The sequence below is a fragment of the Aedes aegypti genome, chromosome 2 (genome assembly GCF_002204515.2).
Source record: "Aedes aegypti strain LVP_AGWG chromosome 2, AaegL5.0 Primary Assembly, whole genome shotgun sequence".
Lineage (NCBI taxonomy): Eukaryota > Metazoa > Arthropoda > Insecta > Diptera > Culicidae > Aedes > Aedes aegypti.
Window position 1 is genome coordinate 460157261 of NC_035108.1, and position 21721 is coordinate 460178981.

The window sequence follows — 21721 nt, forward strand, 5'->3', positions numbered from 1 at the left end:
CGCGAGCCGAGATGTGCCGGGATAAGGATGGGAGCATCTTGACGGACGGACGCGAGGTGATCGAAAGGTGGAAGCAGCACTACGATGAACACCTGAATGGCGCAGAGAACACAGGCACAGAAGGTCAAGACAACGAAGGCGATGGCTACGTCAGCACAGCGGACAGCGGAGACCAACCAGCACCCACGATGAGGGAAGTTAAGGATGCCATTCAACAGCTCAAGAACAACAAGGTCGCTGGCAAGGATGGTATCGGAGCCGAACTCATCAAGATGGGCCCGGACAGGTTGGCCGCTTGTCTGCATCGACTGATAGTTAGAATCTGGGAAACGGAACAACTACCGGAGGAGTGGAAGCAAGGCGTTATATGCCCTATCTACAAAAAGGGCGACAAACTGGAGTGTGAAAATTATCGTGCAATCACCATCCTAAACGCCGCCTACAAAGTGCTATCCCAGATTCTCTTCCGTCGTCTATCACCTATAGCAAACGAGTTCGTGGGAAGTTATCAAGCAGGATTCATCGACGGACCAGATCATTTCCGTGCGGCAAATCCTCCAGAAATGCCGTGAGTACCAGGTTCCTACGCACCATTTGTTCATCGATTTCAAGGCGGCATACGATAGTATCGACCGCGTAGAGCTATGGAAAATCATGGACGAGAACAGCTTTCCCGGGAAGCTCACAAGATTGATCAGAGCAACGATGGACGGTGTGCAAAACTGCGTGAAGATCTCGGGCGAACACTCCAGTTCGTTTGAGTCTCGGCGGGGACTACGACAGGTCGATGGACTTTCGTGCCTGTTGTTCAATATTGCGCTTGAAGGTGTTATGCGGAGAGCCGGACTTAACAGTCGAGGCACGATTTTCACGAGATCCGGACAATTTGTTTGCTTCGCGGACGACATGGATATTATTGGGAGAAAATTTGAAACGGTGGCAGATTTGTTCACCCGCCTAAAACGCGAAGCAACAAGAGTCGGGCTAATGGTGAATGCGTCGAAAACAAAGTACATGCTGGTTGGCGGAACTGAGCGCGACAGGACCCGCCTAGGAAGCAGTGTTACGATAGACGGAGATACCTTCGAGGTGGTGGACGAGTTCGTCTACCTCGGATCCTTGTTGACGGCTGACAACAATGTTAGTCGGTAAATACGAAGGCGCATCATCAGTGGAAGTCGTGCCTACTATGAGCTCCAGAAGAAACTGCGGTCAAGAAAGATTCACCCCCGCACCAAATGTACGATGTACAAAACGCTCATAAGACCGGTAGTCCTCTATGAGCATGAGGCGTGGACTATGCTCGAGGAGGACTTGCAAGCTCTTGGGGTTTTCGAACGCCGAGTGCTAAGGACGATCTTCGGCGGCGTACAGGAGAATGGCGTATGGCGGCGAAGGATGAACCACGAGCTCGCTCAACTCTACGGCGAACCCAGTTTTGTGAAGCTGGAAGGATACGCTGGGCAGGGCATGTTGCAAGAATGCCGCAGCGAGCCAGGTGGATTGACCAGGTGCACCTGGACCTGGAGAGCGTGGGTCACAGTCGAGGATGGAGAGAAGCGGCCATGAACCGAGTGAATTGGGGAATTATTGTTGGCGAGGCTTTATCAAAATAATTGATGTAAAGCCAAATAAGTAAGTAAGTGCTGTCAGATACACGGTGTGTTTTGTAGAACAACTTTATTACAAAAAAAAATAGATATATCAAAGAATTTCAAGACAAAACCCATCAGTGTGAACCATTTGAGTTTAGTAATCATGTTTGCTGCATTTGATTGATTCTATAAATTACCATATTCGGTTCCCCGAGAATTCTCTAATTTACTATAAAGTGTTAAATTTGCATCTTAACATATGTGCCAGGCTTATGGGAACGCATTTTTCGAATTATTATGTTTGGTATCTACTTTTCTTGAAATAAAATGGTTAAGTACACAAAAAATCAATAGCTTCATTTTTGTTAGCTTAGGTAGGTTAGCTTAGCTTAGACTGACTACACATATCAATGGTTGCTATTCCGTGATTGACCGAAGTCATTGAAGTGCCTCTATTTACACAAGACCAATAACGGCGCCGACCACATCCTTGCAGTCAGGTGGGATAGGGGGAAGGAATGTTAGGGTGTAACGTTTGCTATTTGGAGACCGTGTATACCTCTGCATCTCCACAAAGGTTACTGGGAGAGATGTTTGTTAATGGGGAGGATCGTTGGATTACAGGATTCACATTGATAAGCGATTAGACGATGATAAACAATTATTTGTTAGGTATAAACATGCCTTTAAATATAATATTTTCAATTAATATGATGCAAGTCTACACTTATAGTGTCGAACCTTTCAAATGTTTTTTTTTAAGACAAAAATAAAAGTGAAAAGAAAGGGTAGTTTTGAAAAAAAAAATAAACAAAAATAATTTATGAATCAGAGTTTATGTCGACATTCATAGTGACGAAACATTCATAGTTTGTTGAAAAATCATCGTCCCACCGTTGTTGTAACGATTGAATGAGCAGTCACAATCCACTTTCAGCTTCACTTACTGCATACAGACTAACTGAGAAAGAAATCACTCTGGAGACGCGAAAAAATAACACTTTTGTTTTTCATGCAAACAATGGCTCTGATGACACTAAACAAAAACACGAAAGCTCTGGGCTTCCACGAAGCACTCCGCACGGCCCTATAAAACGTGAAAACCGAAAAATAAACATCCACTCCGACGGTGAAAACAAGAAACCGTTTGCTTGGGCTTCCGGAGCGCAGTATCGATACCTTGATGATATCGTTTCAACCCGACTCTCTAGTTGTAGGGTTTTTTCAATTGGTAATTCGATATTTCTAAATATGATTCCCATGAGCTAGTGGGTATGAAACTTTTACAAAAGTAAAACTTGAACCTATTAAGATTCCTTTTCTCAAAATGCTTAAAGGTTGAAATGTTCCTGAATGTTGAGCCTGATTGCCGGAGCCAAACATTAGAAATTAAGGTTATATTTCTCTCGAATGAATTACAAAGGAGAGCCTAAGAGTATTGTAATCTATCAAAATTAAAAACTAAAAAGTTTATTTTTTATTACAAATTTAGTTTAACAATCGATTTTTCTTACATTTGTGATCTTTGTATTGCTTTGTCATTGTAATTTATATTTTTTACGTTGGTCCATATACATACAACCATATTTCGACTGCCGAATTTTGATTTGCGTGCTTTTGATCATCTTTCAGAACTTGTTTTGCTTTTGATTAAAAATTGCTTTCGGTCAAAAATTGCCAAATATCCATGAGTTGACCGTCAACTTCAAGTTATCATCAGCAAACAATTTGAGCCACTTTGAGCGGAGGATTAAATCCGTCAGTACCCTAGAGAAACTCACACGATCTTTCCTGCTGTTCCTCCGGCAACCTTCAATCAAAAACCGCATTGTAACATACTTTGAGAAAGTCATGGGTGTTTGAACAAATTCATGCTCTCCAAAGAGAGATCGGAGAGCAAAATGTTGAGAGCAGAAAACTTTGTATGACGTTGGAGGAACTAATACAACTAACACACACTAACGTCACAAGAAACATATTTCAAGATTTACTTGAAAATTAGTCCTAGGTCCAGTCCTGGATACTGCGAACTATAAACTGCAACATGGTTGCAAGTTGGTATTTCTGTACTTTAAAATCTCCCAGAACTTCCTTTTGGATTAATTTGATTCTTTGAAGACTGTTTAGGGACGTCTTACGCTCCTATCTACTAATTACTCAAGTCCATGGAATTCGCCGCACAGTGTGACGAAACTGAAAATTGTCGGTCAAAACCTCTTAGAGGCGTTTCAGCCCATAGGTGTCTTCGAGACATTGTTTTAAATTAGCATCTCGAGTAATAATAAAAAAATAAATTAGACTCAATAGGGCTACCGAGCAAAAAATATTTTTTGACTGAAATTTTTAGAACAATCAATACTAAAAATATCTGCCAAAAAGAAACGATACAGGAGAAACTTTCAAATTTTCAGAACATTTTTAAAAGTTATTCAAATTTTACCACAACTGCTGGTTTTTCGATGTGATGATTTCACAGCTTTCATACATTCGGCAAAATTGTGTATCTTTACAATATATAAAATGTTGTAGAATATGTCAAGATTATAAATTGCACATTGAGCATAGAAATGGTCAAAAAACTGTAATGTATGGTAAAAAATTGCATTGCTTTCTTCTCCATGCTCCCTCTTACTTCGAGCAAAATAGACCGATATGCCGATAAACAAATTAAAAAAAAAGGTTAAAAAGGGTTAAATTTAAAAATTTTACCGTGAAAACGAAGTCAAAAATATCAAGTTTGCTCAGCACAGTTGTTGAAAATAAAAAGATATAAAACTTTGCTAAAGTAATGATCGCCCTAAAAACTTTCAAAAAATTATTTTTTGTTCGAGTACTCTATTCAGTCAAATTTAAAAATTATTCCTCATTATTACTCGGAATGCTAATTCAAAAAAATGGCCCGAAGACACCTATGGGGCAAAACGTCCCTAAGAGGTTTTGATCGTCAATTTTCAGTTTCGTCCTACAGCTACCCCCGTTATTAACAATTTATGTTTGTAGATTTGGTGATTGGTGATTTGGTGTAAAATTTCAGGGAATTCTTGGGTGACCTTAATTGTTTATGTACAACTACTTATGATTTCTTTATTCATATTGTCTAGAATTACTACGGTGAATTTTAGGCTGACAAAATCGGGATCCTGCCAAAACCGGGACATTTTATTTTTGTTCATGTTCATTAACTTTTGACGTGTAAGTATTGATTTAAGGACCGCGTTTCAAACAATATAATTTTTAATGGGGAGAAAGTTTTCTGGAATAAGTTTTAAAAAGCGTCAATAAAAAAAACAATTTTTATGGTTTGGAAATTTATAACTCTAATAAGGTACATTTGAATAAATTTATGGCAAAAAATAACTGAGAGACATAAACATAGTGGACCCACAAACGATTATATTAAAAGACAAGTTTCTCAGCTTCATGTTTTAAATGTCATTTTGACTCTTATTATGAACAGGCTTACAGTGCCATAAATGCATCTCGAAGGCATGGATCAGCTAATATTTGCCGAAAAGTCAATTTCATTGCTCATTTTGCAGTAAACTAATGAGTTAACTGATCAAAATAATAATTCAACACTTTCTGTCTTTTTTTGCAAGAGTTTGAAGCAGGGCTTTGCTTTGAACATCGAACGCCGTTCATATTGTTTGACATTCCGAAAACATTCGTTAGCTAATAGTTGTGGGAGTGGTCAGAAGAACACAAAGCTGAGGAACGGGCTTTGTCCCCGTTGGAACGTAACACCTGAAAGAAGAAGATAAATAATTAGTAATTTCCCAACGAAGTCATCTGAGTTAGTTTTACTGGCCTCGAGCTAAGAAGCCCTTATTACTTACAGTGTCGAAACTAACTGTTAAGATGATAAGATTGAGCCACTATTAATTCCCATTTCCACGAAATTCGACATATTTTAGTGAAATATTTTAAAATAATCTAAATTTTGTTTTGCGAACATGAGTATGTTTGGAATAAGAGACAGAACGGTATTTGCTACCAAATTTCCTTATGTATGACGATTTTTTCTGTTCAATCCTTAACCGTTCTCAAATCATTGCGATTTTTGGAGCAAAATGTTCCTTCTGTTGTATTAAGCCCCATTTTGGTGTTCAAATTCATATAACCCCACATCTATTTATTAAGTTTTTGTGGGTTTCGTAGCCGTGTGGTTAGTGTCACCAGGGCATTTAGCCGCATCGTGTTAAGGAGTGTGGGTTCGATTCCCACCTCAGGCCGGTAAACTTTTCGTGATGAATGTTTTTCCACTGTGCCACTGGACGTTGCATGCTAGTCCGTTGTCTAGTGTGGTGCTTCCTTCAAAGGGCATAAATGCCCACTGGAAGCATTAACGTGTCAGTGTCTTTAAGTAACACTAAAGTTGAAAATTGTTGACCCTCCCCCCGCCTTCGTAACGCTTTTTGTATGAAAATTTTAAAAATCTTGAATGAGTCGTAATTTTTTAGCTTACCTCCTCCCCCCCTTCGAGCGATACGTAATTTGTGGACGGTGCCTCAATAGTATCAATCTACATTGAAGATTAACATATATAATATCTAACCTAAGGATCCTCCAGAACCCAAGTAACAATGAAAGCTGAACAGTAAGAGTACTTGCTGAACAATGGCTGGTTGCAGGTGCTAATGGCTGAACACGGTGATAGCTGAACACTAATATGAATAAGAGCTTATTCAACTCTCGTATTCAGCGATACCCTCAACGCTGAATACCAAGTTGAATTATACCTTATCCAGCTTAATGATCCACTTGAATTCAGCTTTCCTTCATAGAAATTTTTGGTGATTGTTGAACAGTTTATTCAACCATTATACAGATATTGTACCGCTATTTAACCTCCCACCCTTTGTTGTTCATAATTGGTTGAATTTTCTACAACACAAAGCAATTTTTTGACCTACTTGGTTCAGACGCACAGAGTCCATTCATCGATACATTAATAGAATGGTACCCCTGGAATTAATCCATATTTTTCCTATTTGTAAAAGATGAGCACGCAAAATAAGAATTACTATTGTGTGATCTTAAAGAGCTTCCCGAAAATCATTGTTATAATGTATGTTTCACTGTATACTCAAGTTATCGATAACATATTGTGCCGACAACAATTAACACAACAAATAAGTGCCAACTTGGCTTGATGAATTGTCATTTTGTTTCACAACTTCACAGAAACACTTCACATTCACAACCAATTTCTGACAGCTAATCTAAGATTGTTTGCGTAGTGCAGGTATCGCTTCTCCAGCCTCAATGCAACCTCAAACCAAAATGGTTATAGCCGTTATTCATACAAGACAATGATTTATGCTCATGCTATTAGTAATACTCTTACAAGTCCAAGTGGAGCATATGGTAAGGTGAGCGGCAGTAAATCAGTGAAGCTAAGTTCAATTCTCAATCACTTATAATTATTTATCTACATATTTAAATTCCAGCATATATCTATACAATTAGTTACAATTCGTTAGCATCATGAAATACCCTCGGGATTAGGAACATGCTTTTTTTTAATGTTTGATTAATTGTTGAATTAAAGCTGAATAAGCGATTGTTAAGCTATACATGGTTGCTTTTTGTTCCAAAACTAGAATTTTGACATTTATAACAGGGTAATATTAGCGCTTGTTCAACCATAACTCAGCTCTCCAAACAGCTCTAAGTCAACTTGAGGCTGATTAAAATCGCCAAAATGAGATGTTTAGGAGCTGAACAATCGAGTGTGGCATCTTCGCACAGCTTTTATTCGAACTAAGGCTTCTTTGGATAAGTTATAAAAGCGTTTATCCAGCATCAAATTGTTACCTGGGAAATAACATCATGCTCTTAAGGCGAGGGAAGCATCGGCGAAACGTAACGATCCGTACAAAAGTTTAGAAATCTTCATATAAGAAGTGGGAAGGGGTTTTGAAAAGCTTAATTTTACGTGACGTATTTTATGGATGCTTCTTGACGCCATATATAATCATACGGGATCAGTTTAAATGTAAACACGGTGAAACATGACGAACAATATTACATTCTAAATAGGCTGACAAAATCGGGTCAAAAAGCTGACAAAATCGAGGGTAGACAAAATCGGGGGCAGACAAAATCGGGGGCTGACAAAATCGGGTCAGCACTGTATGTGCATGTACTATACTACTAATCTGCAAACATGTCGCATGCTACGTAATGACCAAAATTCCAGGAAATTGGGTGAAGAAGAACACACGTTCAGCTTGAGAGATCCAGCAGTCTACTAGACGCATACTGCTTCCAAGAGATCTATTTGAGGAAATTCTTGGATGACCCAGATTGTCCAGGAACATTTTTTCCATCATATTCCATCTTAGGGGGCGTCGGGGTAACTTCGCCAATGGGGTGAAATGGCCAATGGTTTGTTTGTACTGATAACTAGAAAAATAACATAATTCAAAGCCAATACTGTTTAATTCTTTCCCTTATAATTCAATTTCAACAATAACCGATAAACAAAATAATTTAGAAAACAAATAATTTAGTGTTTAAAAATGCGTAACAAAACAGGCATTTTTTATATGAAATGAGGCATCATAAATAAGAGTTTTTTCATTATGTTTTAGTTTATTTGTATTTTGCTATGTACTATGATGATGCTGAACATTTTTTGAATGTTTTAGTATATTCAGTCATTCAGCAATATTTATTTTTACATGAAATAACACAAATAAAATTATCTGTTACGTCGGGGTAGAATGAGCAGCGTTTTGTGGGGTGTCATCGCTATGACAAACTGCACCATAACCTATAATGTTCAGTTTATTTACATTCGTACAAGCAAACGTGGCTCTATATTTTTGGAAGTTTTTCGCGAAAATTAAGTAGAAATAATGGTTCGGTGCTACAAAAGTGTCGGTAAAAAGAAACAGTGGTCGTTAACGAATCTTCGTGCGGCGGTAAACGCAGTTAATCAGCAAGGATTCTCGAAAAATAGAGCCGCTATTGAGTACGGTGTACCTCGCCAAACATTGAATCGATACTTGCGATGTCCGGAACACGATGTGCGTGAAAATACAATGCAAACCGGCACAGTATTTTCCCGACAGCAAGAAGAGGACCTAATGCAGTACTTACTGGACATGGACAAACGCCTGTATGGCCTCTCTCTTCGAGATTTGAGGAGCGTTGCGTATCAATTGGCCGAGAAAAATCACATTAAGCATCGGTTCAGTCGCAAAACACAGCTTGCAGGATACGATTGGGCTTGCGGATTTCGCAAACAACATCCTCAATTGGCTTTACGATCCCCGGAACCAACGTCTGTTGCTAGAGCACAAGGGTTCAACAAGGTTGCCGTCAATGGGTTCTTCGATATTTTGGAAGACATTTTCGACAACACTAGGTTCACTCCGAGCAGGATATATAACGTTGACGAAACGTCGATTCTAACCGTAAGTTTCTATTGACACCTTAACCTTATAAAACATTTATAAATGATATTTTGTAAACTTCCAGGTTCAAACAAAAACGTCCAAAGTTATATCCCTAAAAGGAAAGCGTCAGGTTGGATGTATTGCTTCGGCAGATAGAGGAGTCCTATCTACGGCTTGCATATGCATGTCTGCAGCAGGACACTTCATACCACCGATGCTTATTTTTCCAAGAATACGACTGACGGGCCAATTGAAAAAAGGAGCACCACCGGAAACACTATTCAGCTTTAATACTACGGGCTGGATGACCATTGACGATTTTTCTGCGTGGTTTGATCACTTTTTGGTCCATACAAGACCTACAGTCGAAAGTCAAGTGTTTCTGCTACTGGATGGACATGCATCCCACACAAAGAACTTGGAGTTCCTGGATAAAGCCAAGCGTTCACATGTAACGGTGGTTTCCATGCCTCCCCACTGTAGCCACAGGCTTCAACCACTTGACGTCAGCTTCATGGGACCTCTTAAAACTAATTTGTCTCAAGTAATTAGGAAGTATTTAAAAATGAATCCAGGCAAGGTCATCACACTGAATGAAATTAGTGCACTGTTTGGAAAAGCTTACCTTCGCTCAACATCAGCTTCTGTTGCAGTGAACGGATTCAACAAAACCGGCATCGCACCTTTCAACAGAGCAGTGTTTACGGACGATGACTTCGCACCAGCTGATGTGTAGGATATACCGTTGACATCGAACGGTGGATCTTCGAGTAATGAGACCACTACGGAGGATAAAAATCGACAATAGGTCCAGGGTGTTAATGATGGCCTCGCAACAATTGATCTAACGAAAACACTCCCAAACACTGTTGAAGGTTCCCAGTGTGACGTCCATTCCGACGACGAAGATGGGCCATTTCTAGGATTCGATGACGTTGACATCACTACCAAGAAAATTACGGGGATTCCAACAAAGCGTTCGACACAGCTGAACAAGTCATTTTCCGTAGGACCAACAGCAATTCGTCCATTTCCCAAAATGGCATTGAAGGAACGAAAGAGTGGTAGGAAGAAGGAAAAATCTAAAGAAATGGCATCCAGCCCATACCGAAATGCTCTAAGATCACTGCAAGCTGCTAAGGAAAGAAAGCAACTGAAGGTATTAGAAAGAGCTTCAAAAAAGCGTCCTCATGGCGCACCTAAGCCAAGACGTCTACAAAAAGAAAACCGGATTGTACAAGATGTACTATGTGAAACTTGCGGTATCTGCTTCAGTTCGTCAGGAAATGGACGTGATTGGGAAAAGTGTAGCAAATGCCACATTTGGTTTCACAAACTTTGCGCAGAGTCCTGTATGACTTGCCGTAAGTGAGTGCTTTGAATTCGTTATTCGTTCTATGCGAGAGCGAAAATGTTGTTTTTTTTTTCATTCAAACGTATGAATTGCTTTACCTTTAAATCCTAAAAGGTTACTTAAATGAAAGGATTTGATCTATTTGTAATTTTATCATATAAATGTACAAGAAAATCGCATAAAAAAATAAAAATAAAAACTGCTCATATTACCCCGACAGGGTGCCAATATTACCCCGTCAGCACCTGAACACGCAAGAAAATCTACATTTTTATAAGTGTAATATATAACTCATTTGAAACTTTATTCAATACTAGTTAACCAGAAATGAGCTCTTACATTGTAAATCATTGATTTCTTTGAAAAAGAAAAAAAAAAAAAAAAAAACAATGTAATTCATTATCACGTACGTCGTACGACATTATTTTCTTAAGGTGGCCAAACTGCCCCACTTTCCCCTAAGTAAAAAAATTATAATTGAAATTAAAAAAAGGACTTCTTTGAGAGGCTAAAGTGTACCTACTGTAAATGTTTTCTTTCACATTTTTCTAGGTGAGAAAAACGATCTTGAAGCACCAATAGGCTTTGAAATGAAGATCTCGCGTTCAGTATCATAAGGGCGTAACTGCAATGATCGATTTCTCTTCATCGATTTTTCTTTAGCCAATTACTCAGCCGCGTGACTGTTTTGGACTGCTATTTTCGTTTCAGTAGAAAAGCTCGACAACATCATGTTACATCGTAAAATGTTACCAAAATCGATTGAACTTCGTGCTAATCAAAAGAGAGAAACGACGAAGAGAAATCGATCACTGCAGATACGCAAGAGATGATTGTTTGCTAGAGTGGTGTCTCGCATAATGCATTGTCAGATCGGGGATCTCTAACCCTATCGAACAGGATATGGATGAAGCAGCGTTGGTTAACCTTGTTTTTCTCCAAATCCATCCCAAAATCTTATTTTCCACCCTAAGAACCGTAACCGCACCATCAGGCAGCAGGCACAAAGTCGAGCACCCGACCGAAGGAAAAGCTTCGAATCAACTTGTTATTAAAGCAATTTTCTACCGTGTGCTTTCCATCCACTTTTTCGATCCTCATCTCTGCAGCAGGCCCTCTCTGCTGACCTGCCGCACAATCTCCCCTCCTGCCGTTGTCGTCATCATTCACATGCCGCAACGCAAGTTGCACTTCTCGGCTTGGACTCCGCTCTGCAAACAGCACAGCAGATCCTCGGCTGAAGAGCTTTGTGTCGTCAGAAAAATAACAAGTCCATGAATATGTTTCGCCTTCGCAAAGTTATGGTAGTTGTGCGCGCCCACCTGAACTTGTGGTGGTACATCTCTCGAACTTCCCCCCCTCTCACATGGCCATCCAGCGTTGAACCAGCCATCCCATCGAAGATAGATATTTGCAGCAGCCAGAGTCCAGAGTCAATGCTTACCTCTGCGACGACGACGACGACGACGATCGCAACTCCGCGATGTTGTCGAAGCTCTCCGGTTCGGGTCTCGGTCGAATCGCGATCAACCTGGTGGCTCACGGATCAAAGTGGTAGGGTACAACTATCGTACTAGCGATGCCAGATCTACGGAAACCGTAAATAAAATCTATGGAAATGTTTTATGATTACTCTTAAAAATAATGAAATTTACTGAGGACGTAATTCTCGTCATGATTGAATCATACATGATGTAAGTGATGGAACGACACAAAAACGTGTCGAGATGTAATGGACAAAATATGTCCAATACATCTCCAGAAAGTCGAGTCTAGTACACGACACTGAAGACGGCCTTAAAGTTGAGGTAGAAATACCTCGCGTATGTATCTGTCAAAGGATACAAACTCTAGTGGAATTAAATGGTATAGTACTAAATTCTGTTTTTTCATCTACAACATATGTAGTTTTACATGTTAAATGACACGAAAACGTTGGAACTGTGATCAACATTTCCCAAATCAGACCCCAACGTGTTTGAAATTCGACAAAAATTTACGTCATTCGGCTCGCTTCTTTTATGTACATCCCAAAAGTCGAAAATCACGTGATTTTTTGGGAGTGTGTAGATTACTATAATAATTTATTGGACTTCACTTTTTTAGCTTGAATATTGCGCAATAAATTCAACGTCAGTGTGGATTCCCTATTAAGATAACTTTGACTGCTGCTTTGCTGCATCTACTGTGTCTAATGCTAATTCTTGAATCATGTTAAATCTATAGAACAAATGCTACGAGAATCTGGCATCGCTGCATCCTACCCGGACTAACTGACTGACGACGAAGACGACGGCTGACTTCAGGTTCAGGTCTCTCCGGCTGCTGACACACCTCTGGCTCTGGCTCTGGCAATCAGCAGCAGAGTCGCAGTTCCCGTTGCGCTGCTCTGCTGCCAGGGTCCGGAGCAGCAAAACCGAAAAAGCGGTCATTACTTGCGACTGACTTCATTTGCTCTCGCCGTACAGAAATCTCCTGGCTGTTTTTGCCTCATTCCATTTTGGTTGTGTTGGTGCCTTAAGTATAGGTTACGGACGGACGGTCGGTCCAAGCTATGGACGTACGGTTTTTATTCCTTCTGCGAAAAGTTCAATCGCTCGAGTGCTGGTTTTTCGTGCCATCATCATCAACATCGTCATCTGGCTGGCTGTATTGGTGCGGTTAAAGATCTCTCTAAACGGGTTTGGATGGTTCGGGTTGTTGGAAGTGCAAAGGGACCCGAAAGATACCTACTCCACTCCTCGGTGGTGGCTACTGACTGGCACTATAAAACGTGTGGAGTATGTTTACCGCAATATCGACTTAAAAAGATGGAAATGCTATTTGAGACCATGCCACTCGAGTCAAGTTGAGTTGTACGGGAGATTGGCGCTTTGTGGCGTGCATGTGAGCTTTTAGTACGCATTGTTCCAAAATATTTTTTACTGAAGACCGAATAAATCTCTTCATTTCCACAGAGCTCACGAAAAAAATGTGAGTTATTGAAAAAGTTATCATATATTGTGATATTTTTAATAAAGTTACGTACAAATATAAATGCTATACAGTCACCTCACAGTTATGGATAGCACACAGATATGGATCAGATTTGTATTAAATGGATGATATCTCATCAAATAGAGTTGCAATTACGCAGAACACATTTTATCTACGACAATCATACATCTATACAACATCGTAATCATTTATAATATGCTTAGGCATACTTTTTCCGTCCGTAGGGAATAAAATGTCCATATTCCTAGAATTTCCGATTAAATTTTTATTTTTAAATTTTATTTTTCATTTGGATTTTTTGTACAAAAGTATTTTACATGTTAAGAGTTTGACCACGAGGGGTCCTTCAACTTTGTTTGTAATAGTTTTTGTTTGGCTGGTTTGATTTTGTGGTGTTACCCTAGTTTTTCTGGGCCTTATGGGCTATGGTAGTTTTTTTAAAAAGAGAATTTGATAACCAAACTAACTATTTACACTACAAAAGTTTGATAACCTAGGGGGGAACGAGGTCCCGGATGACCTGCTGGCCAGATTGGTGGCAACGAGCCCTGAATTTCTCGATCGAGTCACCAAAGCGCTCCTCTAAAGTTTTGATCTCGGCCAGACGGTGGACCTCTGTTGTCCTCGTTCTCGGAGGACTGTTGAGGATTATCCGGAGGAACTTATTTTGGGTCCTCTGGAGCCTCAGATGGTGGGTTTTTGCGCAGCTCTCCCAGATTGGAACGCCATATTCAATTACTGGAAGAATGACCTGTTTGTAAACAGCAAGCTTGTTCTTCAAAGACAGAGTTGACTCAGGGGGTACAATGCTTTGAGCAAGAAGTTGCTTTTAATGACCGTTTCGTCAACCTGCTGTCTGAAGAGAAGCTTGCTGTCTAACGTTAGCCCAAGGTAGTCGGCTGCGTCCAGTGATGAGAAAAGTACTGGAGCAAACATTTACCGCCTCTACATTTACATCTTTCTACCCGACCATCAAAATCCAAAGCAAACCATGACCGTTCAAAACCAAAAAATGTCACGGCTCTTCAAAACTGTAATCTTCTTCTTCCAAACGTTTTTCAACCCCGAATGCGAAACGACTCGAGCACAGTGGTGACACGGTTTTTGCGGTTTTCGGGGTTTTGCATTTTTGCTCGATAAAGGTAGCATGAAATTAAACATGTTTATATGTATAGCAATGGAATAATTATGCTCTTTCTGTTAGAGCTAATCGATTTCAATTAGTTGAAAACACTAGCGAAATATTAGCGATTGAATGATTTAACACTTTTTTCAATCATTCACCTTGGAATGGCTGCCCGAAAACGGTCATAGTGGAGAGACAAAAACAGTCAAGCAGTGTGTGAACCGTTGGCAGCGCAACGCCTGATGGTATTGATGCTGCTGCTGCTTTGTGTTTTGGTTGAATGGCAGAATCGATGAACTGTGGGGAATTGTGGTCACAGTTCCCAAGACTGGCTGCGTCAGACCATTCCACCGTTGATCCACCGAGGGTGATTTTGCAATCCTCAGCCGCAACAAGTCTGGGGGATTTGGAATAGGGGAAAAGGATGACCTGGGTCTTCGCTGCGTTGATACAGATCTTCCAGCCGTTTAAATAATCTGACAAGACGCTCAGGCCTCTCTGGAGTCGAGATGTTGATGCTCTCGTGAATCTGCCGCTATAGACGACTGATGTGTCGTCAGCGAACAGTGACAGTGGGCAGCCTTCAGGGAGCTGAGGCATGTCCGAGGTGAACAGGTTGTATAGTAGGGGACCTAAAATACTGCCCTGTGGGACACCTGCGGGGATGTTGTGAGGGTCTGAGTTGACTCCATTGAGGGAGACCCTGAACGTCCTGTTAAACAGATAATTTTTGATGATTTTCACCAAATAGGTGGGAAGATTGTATCGGTGCAGCTTGTACACCAGGCCGTCGTGCCAGACGTTGTCGAATGCTTTTTCAACATCGAGCAACGCCATGGCGGAGGATTTGGCAAGGGACTTGTTCCGCCTGAGGATGTTGGCTACTCGAGTCAGTTGGTGCACGGTTGAACGACCGCGTCGAAAGCCAAACTGTTCCTCGAGCAAGATGTTGTTTTAATCGGCTGCCGAAAGCAGCCGTCTGTTGATCACTTTTTCAAAAAGCTTTGATAACTCTGAGAGAAGGCTGATGGGCCGATAACTTTTGGGGGAGAAAGGATCCTTCCCAGGTTTCCTAATGGGGATAACTTTTGCTGACTTCCACGACGAGGGGAAGTAGCTAAGTCGGAGGCACTGATTGAAAATCAGTGCCAGATGTTGATAGAACTGGAGACTCAATTGCTTGAGCTCCAAGTTCAGGATGTTGTCGAAACCTGGGGCCTTCATGGTTTTTGGATGTTCTGAGATAGGCCAGCAACTCGTCAGCAGTGATCTCCAACTCCTCCGAGAAGTCGTTGGGAGATCGGTATAGGTTAGCTGCGTGTTCGGAAACAGTGGCTTCGTGTGGGCTAGGAATGTCTAGCCCTAGATTGTGGGAGCTGACGAAATGCCGACCTATCTCAACAGCCTTCTCCGCAGGGGTTATCAAGCGATCCTTAGAGTCGGTGTTGTCTAATGGGATCAACGGTGGAATAGGTCTAGGTTTGGATTTCAAAAGTTTGGTCATCTTCCAGAATGGCCTAGCACAATCTGGGAGAGAGCAGATCTTGTTGGAAAAATCATCGTTTCTGAGGTCCACCATTCTGGCCTTGATTATTTTGGATATGCGATTGACTTCGCTTTTCAACGCAGGCAGACCAGAGCGTTGGTACTGCCTGCGTTTGGTGTTCCTTAAACGAATGAGATCTTTGGTAACACGATCGATAAAAAGGGTGTTGCTCACCTGACCAGATGCTGGTACATGCTGTTCTCGGGCCACGGAGATGGCCTTTTCGACGCTCTGCAGGTGCCGGTCGATGTCTTCAGTGGACGCCAGGGGAGCCTCGTACTGGATGTTAGCGTCGACACACCGCTGGAATTGGCCCCAGTCGACATGGTGGTAGTTGCGCCGGGTGACCCAATGCACAGTGGTCCAGGAATCAGTTTTACGCGGAAAGATGCATTTTGAGCTTTAGAATGAAACATTAGACAAAAACGGTCTTCTACAAAGTTGTTTGTATTAGTTAAGCCCTTTGTTTGGTTTTATTAAAAATTAGGGTGAACCACATTTTCATGAAAATTGTGTAACTAACTTTCTTATTTGTAGAAATTATATTATACATGCTTCAGCAAAGTTGTAGACCATTCAATTTCAAGCAACTTTGCCAAAAAAAGTTTTTTTGTATCTCTTAAATTGACCGATTTAGAGCTTTTTCCCTACGGTGACATAGGGTGGTCCGAACAAAACTGGTTTTCTGGCTCTAGAGTTTTCAATTCAAATTTCTCATCAAAGTAGTCTATGAAACACTTTTAGAGCTTTGAAAAATGCGTAATTTGGTGAGTGAAGAAACTCGCTATCTCCTTTCGTTTAGGAGTTATTGTTGTTTTTCTCTCAAAAACATGCCTACTTTGATTGTGAATATCTCTGATTGGGGCAAACATAAAAAATATCTTTAAACGGCATTCAAAAGACAAAATAAAATTGTATATTATATTTAAAAATTACAGATGTGTTATTTTTGTAACTCTAATAAAATGCCTTGAAAAACAAAGGATTTTCAGCAGAAAAACTTTAATAACTTTTGAACTAAAATAGATATCATCAATATTTTTGCATGAAAATTTGCGTTTTGTTAAGTTCTTAAAGTCGTTGATAGACCGCTTTGACTAGAAAGCTGAAATAAAAAAGATAGGGCTCTAAAACTATTCTGAAGATTTTCATAGTATGTATTTCTTTATTATTTTGCATTTTGAGCATGAAAATGAAATATTAGACAAAAATGATCTTCTACAAAATTGTTTCTAAAAATGTAAGCTTACATACTGTGTCATTTGAAACTAGGGTGGTCCACAATATCACGCATATCATATAATCAACTTTTTTATTTGCAAAAATACTGGTATATGCTCTAAGGCAAAGCGGTAGAACTTGAAATTTTGATCAACTTTGCCAAAAAAAGTTTTTATGTAGCTCAAAATTTGACCAATCTAGGGCATTTTTTCCTAATAATCGCAGGGTGGTCCAACAAAAATAAGTTTTTCAACTCTAGTTTCTTCAATATTATTTTCTCGTCAAAGTCGTCTATGTACGACTTTTAGAACTTAACAAAACGCAAATTTTCATGCAAAAAGATTGTTGATATCTATTTTAGTTCAAAAGTTATTAAAGTTTTTGCGATAAAAAATATTTGACTTTCAAGACGTTTTATTAGAGTTACAAAAATAACACATCTGTAATTTTTTGATATAATATACAATTTTATTTTGTCTTTTGACCGCCGTCAAAAGATATTTTTTATGTTTGCCCCAATCAGAGATATTCACAATCAAAGTAGGCATGTTTTTGAGAGAAAAACAACAATAACTCCTAAACGGAAGGAGATAGCGAGTTTCTTCACTCACCAAATTACGCATTTTTCAAAGCTCTAAAAGTGTTTCATAGACTACTTTGATGAGAAATTTGAATTGAAAACTCTAGAGCCAGAAAACCAGTTTTGTTCGGACCACCCTATGTCACCGTAGGAAAAAAGCTCTAAATCGGTCAATTTAAGAGATACAAAAAAACTTTTTTTGGCAAAGTTGCTTGAAATTGAATGGTCTACAACATTGCTGAAGCATGTATAATATAATTTCTACAAATAAGAAAGTTAGTTACACAATTTTCAGGAAAATGTGGTCCACCCTAATTTTCAATAAAACCAAACAAAGGGCTTAACTAATACAAACAACTTTGTAGAAGACCGTTTTTGTCTAATGTTTCATTCTAAAGCTCAAAATGCATCTTTCCGCGTAAAACTGATTCCTGGACCATAGTGCAATGCCGGTTGACCAGGGAACCAACTTCTGCCACCACCGGGTAGTGGTCCGAGCTCAGATCCAGGTGAACGACCGGTTGGGAGATGTTGTCGGCCATGTTGATCAGGAAGACATCAATGGTCACATGGGCCCCGGACCGGCTCAGGCGGGTGGGTGTATCCGGGCTCAGGATGGTGTAGTGGCCTTCCTCCAGGTCCTGTTGTAGGATGAGGCCGTTTCTATTTCGCCGGGGGTTTCCCCAGGTCTCGTGCCTTGCGTTCAGGTCTCCAGCCAGGATGAACTGCCCCTGCCGCCGTGCCAGTTTGGCGAGGTCTTGCTTTAGGGCCGCCGATGTACCGTCGTTGATGTTGGCTTGCTTCGGGCAGTACGCCGCGAAGATCTTGATTGGGCTGATGGAGGTTTCCACCAAAACACCAACGGCCTCGATGAATTGCAGCTGGAAGCTCGGCAGCAGGGTGCAGTTTACGTTCCTCCGCAGAGCGATCGCAGCGCCTCCACCTTCGGATCCGCACCGGTCAAGTCGCACGAGCCGGAAGTCGGGGATGAAGATGTTAACTTCCGGCTTGAGGTGCGTCTCCGTAATCACGGCTATGTCGATGCCTTCCTGGAAGGCGGACAACTCTCGGTTTTTGCTCCGGAGGGAGCAAGCGTTCCAGTTAAGGATCTTGGTGGTGGCCTCACGGGCCATATTTGGCGAGAAAGGCGAATACCACCGAGTTGGCGGCGTTGATCTGCTCCGACTTGGAACGGCAGGCGCGCAGCCGTTGGAACAAGTCCCTGGTGTACTCCAACATTTGCTCCGGAGTATACAGGGAGCCGTCGTCGGAGGGAAGAGTGCCGGGGCACTGCGTCCAGGATTTCTCCCTCCAGGAGGGGGCGCATTCTGCACCGGTGGGGCGGCGGCGGCGGCCGCGAGGCGATGCTGAACGGAAGGGGCCGGCTGGCGGGATGCTTGCCGGTGGGTTGGTGGACGCGGTGGCAGATTGGGCACTTGGTAGCGGGGCGTCGGGAAGTGCTCCTCAGTCAGCGGTGGAGGTGGTTGGCGCCAGCGTTGCCGTCTCAGCTTCTTGGCGGATACTTGCTGGAGGATTGCCAGAAATTCCGCACGTTTGGGGCAGTTGCGGCTGCTGCCCTCGTGGTTTGCACCGCAGTTGGCACACTTCGGTTCGGTGCCCTCCATCGGCTGGCAAGTTGTAGTGGCGTGCGCACCGGCACATTTGCCACAGCGGGGCTTCATATGGCAGTTTCGTGTCCCGTGACCGAGCGCGAGGCAGTTGCCACACTGCGTCACGACTCTCTTCTTCGGGCGGTAGCACTCCCATTCCACCACGATGTTGAAGAGCGCTCTCACCCTCGTCAGGCCCGCCATGGTGGTAGACCCCTTCTGCAAATGGGCCAGGTAGAGTCGGTCCCGATGCCGTCCTCCTTGCGCTCGCCAGATGGGGAATACACTCGTCGGCTTGAGTCCAGCCGCCTTCATTTCGTCGATGATGGCTTCCGGGGTGAACTCCGGCAGCCCTCGGACGAGAACTTTCAACGGCTTGCTAACGGGGGCATCGTGGGTGTTGAATTCCACCCCATTTGCCTTCAGTAGCTTGCCGGCCTTGTCGAAGTCGGCGCCCGAAGCGCACATGATTTTGGTGCCGGTATGGCACAGCTTGAACAGCGGCCGGATGTTGTTGGCCGCTAGCTCGGATCGCAGCGCCGAGAGGTCCTTCGACGCCGTGAAGAGGGGGGGAACCTTCGCGCCCGGGGGGGCTTGGTCCACAGGCAGGGAGGCAAATTGGTTGTTTGCCAGCAACCTGCTGTATGCCGCCGGGTTGGCATCCTCGTTCCTACACGGATAAAAATCTGATCCCCATACCATGATTTACAAATCATGAAATTCATAAATTGGTTAGGTCATGATATCAGGATCACAAATCATGGTTCATGGAGTCATAATCATGATTCCTCATAAGCGTAACATCCAGTGTGAAAACACTAAGCGGCGCACTTTGCTTCATCACATTCGTATCGATCGCTCACAATTCAAGATGACGAAGCGGTTGAGTGGTAGAGTACGTGACTCACAATCAGAAGGTTCTTGGATCGAATCTCAATGTATGCTGTTTTTTACTTTTTTTTATTTCTCTCGATCATAAACGGATGCGCGACTCAGCATTTTTGGAATTTGAATCATGATTCCGAGCAATCAGCTACAAAAACCTAACGCGTGTGTTGCGTTACGGCATTCTGACTCATGATATCATGAGTCCAAATCATGGTGTATTTTCATAAGACGAAAACACGCTGGAATCATGATATCATGAGTCATAATCTTGTTTTTGGATTCTGATTTCTACCCGTGTAGCTCGTTTCGGCGCGCTGGTATGCCCGCTGTCGGCCAGCGGGGCGGGGATCGAGGTGGAGTCCGCCTTTTGTTTCCGATTGCGACCCATCTTAAAAAAGGGCATCGCCGAAAACAATTCCATTGTCTAATCTTTCATAAGTTTGTTCAATTAAGCTACATTAACGAATAACTATTAAGAATGCAGAATTTCCTTAGGAAGTTGCCTACTTTTAGGCGTATTCCGTGGTTCAAAGTGTATTTATTTTTGAAATAACTCAAAAAGTAAATTACTTGTAGGAGTTTGGTCTTCATATTCGGCTTCAGGGGCCATGATTTAAGGAAGCAATGACATTTCCAATTTTACCGAACGTTGTTTACATGGGTGATCAATGTTACCCCATATCAGCTAAATCAAAAAATCACTTAAAACATTTATTTAAGTATACTTAAATCTTATGAAAACCAAAATACGATGTGTAGTCACGAGCGCTGGGTCCAGTACTTGTTTTAAAAATATAAAACTTGCAACATTTGCATTTTCAAATGAAAAATTTAAGAAATATCTCAAAAACTGATCAATGTTACCCCGGATTACGGTAACTTTTTTTATCTTCTAAGGTCTCCCTGCGGTCAACCATTTGTCCATGCAACAGATCAAAATCCAAATTTTCTTCCAACAAATGGTCTGCCACCGGCAGAACATACTGTCCACTCATCTCGAATTCTTTACAATTCGAAAACGTGACAAATTAAAAAAAAAATATTAAGTTCAAAACTTAGTCCAAAAATCAAAAAATAACTATACTTTTATCCTAGAAAAAACCAAATGAAGCACGGAGGCAACTTCTAAAAATTCAATTTAATTCAAAAATAAGAAGAAAAAAACTATAGTTACTTAACCTATAAAATTCAAAATTAAATCTATTTAAAACAAATAAAGCTAATGAACAAAATTCAGATCAAATTAATCTAAATGAAGTCAAACCTTTAACACCAAAAAATTAAAGTTAAAAGATTTCAAAATTCAACTCAATTTCACTTAATCCAAACAAAAGCATCCAAATTAAACTGGAACTGTTCAATATTAATTCAACTGAAATTAAGTTTCGTAAACTTTTG